Here is an 11,969-nt window from a genome sequence, read left to right on the forward strand (position 1 = left end):
TAAACATACACTACTCAGCAGTCACAAATAGGCAATACAATATCTATAGAAGTTTATTGAAAATAAACGGCCATTAGGAGAGCAATCCTACTATTATCTCTATTGAGTGAAAGCCTGCAGCAAGTTCTTACTCCCTCTTAGGCACCGGAGAGTCCTGACAGGAGGGAGACGTTAGGAATGTCCCAGCCATAGGATAAGTTCCACTTTGAGTTTGTACCTCGTCATTCATCAGAGAAGCCACACAGCAAAACCACATCTAAACAGGTTTCCCTGTTTGGAGATAGTTCCACTGCTCATAACGGCAATTGGTTTTGCTCTGTGGCAGAACTTTGGCCAGTAACGAGTCACCAGGCCTGTCTGGTAAATATATAGCTCACTCATGGGGCTTCTAAAGTTCCCACTGTGAAATGCAGCAATATTTGCCAGGCTTCTGTAAGGGTAGCCAGCGTGGTTCAATGTGTGTTCTCCTCCTAATCTGGCAGAGGAAATATTGACAGGTACCACGTCATAATAAAGGAAAATCATCCATTCACAATTATTTAGTTTTCCACATTCTTTTAATGTCGGAAGTTGCTAGAAATGTGATGTGTGACAGCTGAACCACGTGACAGAGGTGGAATCTGAGGACTGTGTGATGATGTGCAAGATAGATCCATCCATATGGGATGAGGCAACCAGTCAAGGTGGTGCAACTCAGCTCCCATCACTGGAGGGCCTGTGTTACTGCTCTGCTGCTGGCAAATGTGCCTTCTGGGAGCATATTTTAAAGGAAGTGGCACAGTGCTGCTGTGTTACAGACAGCTAGCTGGCAAACCTCAGAGTGGAAGAGAGGCAGAATCGCTGTTGCGCGAATAGACACAAAGCTGGTGCTGTGGTGAATGGGAGCTAATAGAACAAGTCTCTTACTTGCCACATTTGACTCAAGATGTCTTGAATGTTACACGGGGATAGGCAGGCTTTCCATGCTTGCACAGACTTACAAGCCTGTCAGGGCTCCCATGGCAAGTGTCAGACTCACACTCTTGAGTCCTCCTTCATGCTCCCCCACAGCCAGGGCTTGTGCATTTACAGAGCAGCTCTGTGGCTTCCTCCCTGCTCTGTGTCGCTACATGACAGATGCAACCTGTCCCTATGAGATGTGATTGACTGACTAGTTACACCTAGCGTGTGAGGATCAAGGAACAGGGACAATGCCACAGTGCTGTGTTACAGGCAAGGACATAGGCTGTAAACTGCTTAATGGGGTCCTGCACTCAGCCAAATGTTGGCCTGCAGCTGAGGAGCATGCTTTTCAACAGTGAAAGCGTATTTTTCGGCTGTAGTCTTTGGTTCACCCTGTCATTCAGCCCAAAGTAGCATTCCCTCAGATGTTAAAGACACTTATTTCATTACTCATAATTATACTATGAGTATATACACCCGTATATGTATGTTTATGTGTGTGTGCATGCATGTATGTATGTTACGAGGAATAGTTCTGCCAGCTAATGCTTGTGATAGTACAGAATATTAGCACAGGGCACTGACATTTCTGAGTAAAACATGTCTGTTAAAAACATTTTACCTAGAAAAGCAATTACCATTCTCACTTTTAAGATGTGGCTTGGAAAAGGATAAGGCTGTTATGTGCACCGGCAGCAGAGTAAGACACCTTGATTAACAAGAACTTAACCAAAACTAAACATGTAGATCTAAGTTTGGAGACTAGCTCCTGGTTAATGTTACTCTGTATGCATTTCTGATACACAGAATCTGTAATCCACGGTTCTCACAGGTCATCTGAAGCCAAAACTATGGCGTCTGGTTCTTACTGCTGTATTCCAGGGATATATTTAGCTGTGCTGAGACTAGATAAGGGCTGCACAGGTATATTGACTGAATCATGTGATTTTAACCAAAGTACCAACATGAGGAATGCAAGTAGATACTTTGTTACAGGCTCCTTAACTCCTTCAGTAATTCTGGAGTTGATTCTACTTTAACCACATTCCCTCAGCTTTGGGATTATGCAGGAGCTTTCTAGATCCCAGCGTAAATTAAAGTAAACCTGAAGTTGCTCTCACTTAGAGTAAACATTCCACAGTTCCAAGAAATACTTTTTTACTTTCTGGAATTGGCATACGGTTTACACCAGTTGTGGAATCTACACTCTACATCATTGCACTAGGCCACTTCTGCATGCTTAGACATCCGTAGACATAGAAACCTACAAGTGCTTGTCTCTACCATGGCGTAGTCCACAATGTGAGATTAAAATTCCTAATGAGTGTAATCTGTTGGGAAAGTTTTCCTTTCCTTACATTGTGCATGTAACTGTTGAAACACTCATTTTGAGCCAGTTTTCTTTCAGGTGGTCCTGGTATTTTTTTTAAAGCAGTTGGGTCAGTTACTGTTTCACAGTCACAGCAATACCATGCTCAACTTCATTCCTATTTTTGTTTTTGTTTTTTGCTAGCTTCCAATAAGTTATGAGAGACAGATCCCAATGCATTTTGTCAATTTAATTTAATCTTTAAATGGATAATCAACTAAGCATCTGGGCTGCAGCAGGAAGCAGCACCTGAGTTATCACATTTGTGGACAAAAACTTAATATCAGAATTTTAATCTATAAAAGTAAAAAAGCAGCTAAATTTTACCCTGGGTAGATAGACTGCTTACTGAGACTAATAAGAAATCCTATCTACTTCTCAGCTTGATCTTTCTCTTCGGTTTATTTTCTGTGGACCTGCAGCTGTCTCAGTTTTATGCCCAGCTCTCAGCAAAATAAATTTTGCGTTTAAATAAGTGCAGAGGAGAAAAAATTTTGTGCTAACAATTTTTAATAATCCTAATTAATTATCGATTAGTGCTAATGACAGTAAGCAAAAATTGATTTGCTGTTTGTACTGAACAGAAATAATTTACTTGCAAAATGAAAGTGATTAACCATTAACGCTAATAATGATAATGTAAAAATCTCCCATTTCTAATTTACAACATTAATAAAAAGGTCTCTGTTTGGTATGATAAATCAAACAAAGGAATGGAAGATAGTTTTAGGCAGTAGCTCATTCATTGCATTAATCTCTCGTACAATGTGGTTTCACGCAGCTACAGTAAATAATACGTGTTTTGAAGAAAAAACTGTAGAAACCTTGGTAGACGCTGATTTTTTTCCTTACAGTACCTTTGGGCAGCAAGAAATGACCACTCACTTTTGTAGTAAGGACTGACCTCTTTCTCCCTCCTGTCTTTCGACTATTTTGTCAGTATTTATAATAAATGTAGTATTCCTCAGAGCATTCTAGCGTTTAACCTACACAACCTATATTCATTTTTTATCTAAAGAAGTCTGTGCTGTCTTTGACAATTTCTGCTCCTAGAAATATTTTCTCTTCTCTTTTTTCATTAGTATGTTCCAATATTCACGTAAAGCCTGTGCTTGTGATATGTAAACAGTATTTTTGCTTGCTATTCTTTTGGGAGTTAAAACTGAGTAATTACAATGAGTTTTGAAACCATGTGCAGTATTTCACTGATGTCATATACTGAGCATCACATTCCATCTTCATGCCTCTGTTTTATATTCCCCATTTTAGATCCAATGGTTGTTTGTCCCTTTATTTACAGCTTCATGCCAGAAGCTCACAATCAACAGACTAGCTTTGATGACTTTCCCCACCTTCCCCACAGTCTTTGATACTGTCATTTCATTCCAAGGTATGATCACATACTTCAGAAGTATGACCTATATATTCTGTTCCTACATGTAAGCATGAGTTTACAGTCTAAAAGACTGGAGACAGATAGACTGTAGACAGATAGAGATCAGGTTGGTCAGCAGAATCAAGCATGATCATAAAATAGCAGAAGCCTGGCAACTGCCTTTTTTATTTTCTTTTCCTTGATAGATATCATGGCAAAAGATGGTGTTAAGGAGGGATTGGAAGGAGATAGCTCTGGCAGTATTTAACAGTATGCTCACAAGTATAATAGCCTGTTTAAGGGTGGGGATATTGACTGGAAGGATAGTGCTGGCTGACACCATGGGCCAATCAGAGATGAGGGCAGCATTTCCTATTAACGAGTGAGGAGATGTGTGTGATGATGGGCTATATATGCAAAAAATCATTTGCTGAACATAGACATAATTTTGAAGTAAAGAGATCCAAGATGGTGCTTGGATTACAAGTGACCAGCAGAATGGAGATGCTGCCCACAGAAATTTGAAAAAGGAGGGAGAGATGCGATCCAGGAAGACTGAGAACTTTGGTTAAGACTCTTTTAGCTCAGCGCGACATTTAGTCTCTGAGGACTGATGCGAGAGAGAGAAGCTGTGATTTCTAGTTTTATGCAAAAGAGGACGGGCTTCAAGGAAGTATATTAGTGAGTTAGAAAAGGGAGCTGATTTTGTATTTAGTAGAGAAGAGGAGTAAGGGAATGGAATAAAAGTTAGTCTCCTATCTCAAAAACTGCTTATCTTCCAACCCACATGCCTCTCTACATAGTGACCCCTCTCCTTTCTCTTATCTTGTCTAGGTGACGGCAAATTGCATGTTCAGTGAGAGCTCCTCTCCATGTCCATCACCAGCCCCTTTCATCTGTCACCTGCCCCTCACCTTGAGCTGGAATTCCTTCAGTGAAGAGCTTTGTCTCCTGCTTACAACAGGACCTTGACTGATACCGAGATTATGATTACTTGTGTCCATACTTACAGTCCTCATCCCATCTGTCAGAGTCTTATGACAAATTAGTCTTATGGCAATTCTCTAACTCAGAAAGTGTCTTGTCAGCACATTTTTATTGTCAGGAAGCATTACTACCACTTACAGATGGAAGAATGGCACTGAATATTCCTTTATTGTCAAAGGGCAGAAACAGAAGTGAAGCCTTTCACCAAAAGCTTTGCTGGAAATTTGGGAACATAACGGGCTACAGTTGATACAATCCTAAAGAACCTGACCTAAACAGTTTCATTTCTGTTTAACTACATATATTACTCACAGATGTTATTCTGACATCTTTTTATGACTTCTTGAAGATTTAAAAGTCTATCGATTCTTTATCAAGAAGAATTCGCTCAACAATGAGTAAACAACAGTTTTGATTTGAGGACATTTCAACAGATGAATTTAAGAATGCAGTAACTGTTTTCTCAGGGAAACTGTTGAAGCTGTCAAAACCTGCCTTTGTGTCAATATGTATTCTGCTGATACCTCAGCTTTATTTGTTTATTTGTATCAAGACACACTGCATGTTCTGAGTCATTCTGAAAAGATCAAAGGAAAAACTGTGTAACATCCACATAAATTATTCATGAATCAAGTCACGATATTGAATCTGTTTTGATCAAAATACTGCTATGGTTCTTAAGGGAACTGCTGATCTCTACTCTAACCCAGCATAATTCAGAAGCTGATGTCAAAGCTGTTCACTTTTAAGTTGTCCGTTGTTACCAAGGATGCCATGGCAAATTAAACCAAGCTGCATCAGTGATTCTTCCATCTAAGCATGAAAAAAAAAAAATGCCCAGGACTGCAGACCTCATGTATGTCCTTTTTGGTTGTCACACATTCACAAAATACTCCAAAAGGCATATATGTCACATGCTTGCTTGGTATGTTTATGTTACTTCCAATGAAAGTTACTAATTGGAGATATTTTTGCCACTTTCCCCTTCCCCATTGACCTGCGAAAGATATACAGCAGTGGTGGACATCTGACGGTCTGTTAAGCCTGTTACATGTATTTTAATGCACAAATTGTTGGCTGAATTAGGGATAGCACAACTACACCAAAGAAAACAGTACATATGACAGGCATGGGTCATGAAGGAGAACATCTGAGGGACTCTAGGGAGTAGCAAATAAGAATATTTTGAGACAGAAAGTGGTAGCTCCCTTGCTGTGAATGCTGGTCATAGGGCAGTGAAACAGGGCTGTGATGGAGAGTCCTGGAGACAAGAGCATCAAATGAGGAATAGGACTACGCAGTAATTGTTGTGATAGATATAGACACGTAGCCCCGGTTCACCCCTGGGAAGTGTGTGTGGCTTCCTCCTCCTGGCTTGGGAAATGAAAAGCATTGCTAATTTTGTGGTCCTAGGTGTCAGTCAAGAAAAATATAATCTATCCCTAAACAAACAGACTGGCTCCATTGCAGAAGTGTATGTTGTGTTTAGTATGTGTTGTTTAGAAAATGTGGTTTATACAGACAGACGTTACAACGGTAAAGATAAGAAGGACAAAGGATATTGGTTTATGTACAACATATAAGTAATAGAGACTTCGTTAGGGAGGGCAGGTTTGAAAATGAATGTAAACCCACTTTTCTTGCACTGGCAGCAATACCTTAAACAGGAGCCCAACACTCACAAGTTGCTTCTTTTAAGCATCACAGTTGTCAGTGTTTAAAAAAAAAAAAAAAAAAAAAAGGAATAAAAAGCTGCACACATCAGTCTATTGAGCTACTGGAAGGGATTGTTCAATCTTTGTGAAATCATCCCCAGAATCTTTTAACCTGCCAAAACATAATTTGGTCCTAATTTGATCCAAATTCACAAATATTTTCAGATAATTTAATCATGTTTTAATGATTTTGTTGATAAGCAGAAAAAGTCAGCTCCACCTAAGAGAGCCTTCTAAGACATGGTTTGAAAGGCAAGCGTCAAATCCTTCCACCTCACAGATCAGGGGTTTCAGTTCCCAGAGGTGAAACAAAGCCCAGGAGGAATTACAGCATATGGAAAGGTATCATGAGACACAGCCGTTTGTTATGTGATGTTTCATGTGCCAGTTGAACCGTAGCTGTACCTAACATACCTATATATAATACACCTAATATACCTATCCCTAGGAGTGTTCTTTTACCATTGAGACCCTTAGGTAGCATAAACATTATTAGCCTCATAATTAGCTTCAGGAGTTACATATCTTTACATCTAGTAGAACAGTTTGTAACACTCTCTAACAAAAATATCTCCCAGAAGCAAGGACACCTGCTCTAGAGCAACGGCGTGGCAAATCCTCCAGCAAAACACTGTTACTATGCTATGAAGTATGCTAGTTTTCCTCTGGAATTCAGGATGAAATAACAACATGTAAGAATGGACTAAATCTTGACAACATTTCCGTGACTTCTGAGGCAAGTATGAACAAAAGGTGTGATATCCCATGTGTTTCTGTAATTGAAAATATAACTCATCTTGGTGACAGCTCAGACAGTGACAGTGAAGTAGCCTTGACCTAGAAAACATTAATTCTAGAATCGTCAGACAGGAGGTGTAAGTGTGATTCAGACAGATTCAGTGAGAGAGGTCTCAGTCATTTCCGTGGAAGAAAGCTGTAATATATCATCTTTTTGAAAGGGCAAAATAGTGGGGCAGAAACTATCTTTGTCTCACTTCTGTGCTATGCTTCATCGAGTAACCACCGACTGGAGTTCCTCAGCCCAACGGCAGTACAGAGAACTGGCCCAGATTCTCAGATATGCAAAGTGCCTGCGCCTCCGAGCTCATGAGCACTGCTGCATCTCAGACTCAGCAAGGATAAAACCCTCACGGCAAAAGTTAACTACCAAAGCATTTGTACCTCACCTAGTGTTAGAAAACTCACTTTCTGAGCTTCCTAAAACAGATCTTCCATGTTATCGCACCTTCAGGCTGACAGGACATGAAATACCCTCTCACTATTTTGCCAAAGCTTTATTTTTTCAAATTTACATCACAATTAATGTCAATTCAGCTTATGAACAAGTCCACCTCATCCATCTAAGGAACAAATTAAGAAGCTGTAGCTTAATAAGATGCTACTTCATTTTTCTGATGAATTGTTTTAGAGTTAAGGGACCTCTTTTCAGACATTTAGTCAATTATTTTGACAATTTGATATGACTTATGTACGTTAGCACATGGTAGGATTTATATGAGTAGATTTACAAGTGTAATGATTACAAAGTCATATACCACTGCTTTTTCTAGTTTCCACAGAGACTTGATCACATGGTCAGTCATATGATTTGGGGCTTATTACAGTTTTACAAGGTTTCTTTTTCTGCATTTGATTACATTTGTTTACACAGGACCTTTGATCTCAAGTGCTGGTTTCTCACAACAGCAACAAAGCAAAATGTGAAAGAAACCTCAGATTTTTATAGTCATTTCCTTTGGTGCCATGAGAATCAGCAACGAACAATTTCCATTAGTTGTACAATTTTTAGAAGTAAACTATCTCAATTATAAGAGTGTTAATAGTCTGTCATGCAATTTATTTGCAATTTTACTCACTTCTCTCCGTTTATGGTCCCTCACAATCTCTGGTCCCTCACTGGCGTTACAATCATGATGATATCCTACCAGAGGACATGGTCTGTCTACACAGAGCTGAGCTTAAATCTTGATCTTATAATAAAAAATTTATGCTTTTTAATAAAAATACAATACAGAAGTATGCTGTGGCAATTTGCTAATCTGGTAAGTCAGGAATGCTGCTGTATTACGTTGCTTGAAGGAAGAAACAAACTCAGTTGCGCTAAATTTCTGTCTAATCCTGTTCCCTTTGGTATCACCAAATGACCAGCCCTGAGGCCTGTGTTAAACAAAAATAATGATAAAAATTGATTGTTGGTGCTTTCTTGTGACCTCCCAGAGGAACTAGGTCCCTTCAGTGTTTCACATTGGGAACCCTGAAATGTAAGCATCCAAAAAATCAACTCATATTACTGGGTGACATATGCAAAACATGCATTATGGTTTTATCTTCTCTGGACTTACTGACTTTAACCCAAGATTTTAAAATATTTGAAAGCTATGGTTGGCATTTTTGACCTATCAGTAGAGCCACTTCCTTGCTTCTTATGTTTTTAAAAAGACATGCTTTATGTATTACTTACATTACAGAACTGTATGCAGAATGTCATTGTCAGACAATATCACACTATATGTGTGACTGAAGAGACCTCCTGAGAAGCCATGAGATGCAGATAGCTCTCTATATATTAATATATCAGTCAGACAATTTCCTAGTGGCTTTTTTTTCTTTTTGTCTTTCATTCTGAAAGCTGATTTTAAAACAAAGACTTGTATTTCACAGTGCTGAGAAATCTGTACTAAATATAAAGAGCATGCAGTTAGTTGTAAATAAACATTTCAGAACCTGCACAGATTAGATGTTTGCAGCCATATAATAGTACCTGGTTTCATCATCTTCCTCTACTGCAGCAAATGGATTAGAAGTAGCTTGTGAATCTGGAGACTGCTTCTTTTTGCCCTTCCTGCCTCAGAACATGATGCTGTTAAAGGAAGGGGAAGTTCCCATGCCTGTTGCAGCATCCCATAGACCTGGACTGGTGCTGCAGGAGTAAACATGAAGCTGCAGAAGCTTCTGGCTCCACAGCTGCAGACCATGCCTTCTGTAGAGAAGCAGCCTTGGAGAAACTGAGCCTTCTAGTGTCCTTTACTGTCCCAGCACAAAAAGCTCTGGCTTAAAAAAGTACATTTGACTCTGTGATATGAAGAGATAAATCAAGAAATAAGAAACCATGGGGCTTAACCCTTAGCACAGATTGCAGGGGCAATCCCACACTCTGCATACAAAATTATTGATAGAAGATGAACAGGTGCTGCAAGAAAGCCTCCTTGGAACATCTGGCAGGGTTATAAATAGCTGCAAATTCCCAGAAGATGGAAGAAGGTTAAAAAGAAAAAAAGAGCCCCTGCTTTTTGCCTGCTGCTGCTGCTTGTCAAAATATACAGCACTATAGATCAGGAGGTAGGAGTGAAATCATTAGTGAGGGGCTGGTCCAGGTGGAGACCATTTCTTAGAAATTGAGTGGTAACATTTGAAATGCCACAAGAACTGAGGAAGCAGTAAGGGACTGAACAGAAATAATTAGGGAATCTGCATGTCTAGAGTAAAGGTGAGTCCCCTGCTACAGACCCATTATTGCAGTGCTTTATAGTACCTACAAGTGGCCAAAAATTTGTAAGTGGCAAATGAAAGGGTCTTTCAAAACAGGTTTGAAGAGCATCATGATATCTCTGTGCAGCACTCCCAGCTATACTTAATTTCAGGACCTACAGGTATACGTTACACAGAGCTGCCAGGAAAGTAAGACAAATCTTATCAAGTACATAAGCTGTTTCATCATTCTCCTCTGATGGACAGTGCTGGTTTGTCCTTACCTTCCTTTGTTACCTTAGATTCTTAAAACCTCTTTGGAAACCAACACGTACTAATCCATTAAGAACAATTTGCAGCCGTGTGGGGTAGTCATTGCACCCGTCCTAACTCCCAACGCAGGGAATCTGTATATACAGCTGCAGTTCAGAAAAAGCAAAGGACCTTTGCTCAGCTTTTGTTTGAGTGTTTTCCTAAATTATGTTGAATTTTTCACATACCTAGGATTTCATTCAAGAAAGCACCTTTGCTTCCTACTTCATCTCTAAAACAAAATTCAGAGATATACTGCTTTGGTATTAAATTAGTTTGGGAGCTCCCATTGTTACCCCCAAGCAATGTTTCACCTCAAGACCATTCTTATATTGAAGTAGAAATATATTTGCAAGTCAGTTTTTAATACTGTAATATTTCACTTGAGTTGCATTTCTGCAGGGAGAAAAAAGCGTCTCCAATGCTTTTATTGTATCATTTACATTGCAATCAGCTTCTTGATAGCCCACTTAGCAACTGTTTGACATTTCAAGGCTTGCACTGTAGTCACCATTAACAAACCTAGATGTGACAGGAGGCAACATGCCACAACATTTAGTGATGACCAAAGCCCCACCCGTGCCCGGCTCTGAAGCATTTAGCTCAGCTGTCTCATTCAAAGTGAGCTCACAGCAACCGGGATAGGAGAAAACTGATTCAGCCCGAGTTGCTCCAGGGTCTCCGATGCAGTACATCCTCTTTCTACAAACTGCGGCATACTGCAGTCTTTCACTGGTCCCACTCTGCTAATGGATTTAGAGGCAGCGGTACCTAACAGTGCTGGCACTCTGTTGGCAATAGCTTCAGCTGAACACAGAGTTTAACAGTCTCCCTTATTCCCGTATTTTTGAATTCTGTTCATCCTGTTCAAGGGGAGTAAAAGCTCTTGTTTCTTTCTCCTTGTCCTAAGGCTTCATCCTAGGAAAGGTGGCTACAGACCAGTAAACTAGGAAGCTTTTGCTTTATCTTCAGTAAATGACTATTCTACTGGAATGAACTAGATCATTAACAAACTTACTGTAAGGCATATGCTTAAATGACACCAGGATGCCTATATCTTTGCAAAATTGAGCACCTGCATTGTAACAAACCTTTACTTGAAAAAACAATCAGCCTGAAGTGATGTGCATCACCCACAGTGGTTTCCAATGTATTGCCAAACCACCGTGCGGTTCTTACACGTTTGATTTAATTACTTCATGTGATAGCCTTCTGAAAAAACATCTACTTTTTTAATGTACTGTATCAGTTGCTAAATCCCATAGGAAGGAAGTCAGCATGAAGTATGTGTGGCATGAGAAAGACTAGCGTTCGTGCTTCTGTCATATCACGTAGGCTGCAACTCGTACCAGACACTCCTGCAAGCAAGGGCTCTGATAGAAGCTCATAAGAGCTCCTCACTGATGGGCAAAAATAGGAGCCTTAAATCTGTGTTTCAGCCTATCTTCCTTACAAATGAAGGTCTTTATTAGAATTAGAATGAACATTTGTGGGGAAGGAGGGATTGGATTCTGGGGCAGACAGACAAACATGGGCTGCTTAACTTAACAGAATGTCTTTCTGAATCACTGAGTTTACCAGAGCTTGTGTTACTCCGTCCATTAAGTATTAAAACTGTTTTTAAGAAGAATTAAATATCCTTTTTATTTGTTGTAGTGTGTACTCTGCAAGAAACTAAAAACATTTACTAGCATCAGCACCATCTCCTCATGCTCCACTCACCCAGGAACTCCTGTTGGATTCCCCATCTCGTCCTCCAGGCTGGAGGCTACTCGGGGCT

The sequence above is a fragment of the Dromaius novaehollandiae genome, chromosome 1 (assembly GCF_036370855.1).
Source record: "Dromaius novaehollandiae isolate bDroNov1 chromosome 1, bDroNov1.hap1, whole genome shotgun sequence".
NCBI lineage: Eukaryota > Metazoa > Chordata > Aves > Casuariiformes > Dromaiidae > Dromaius > Dromaius novaehollandiae.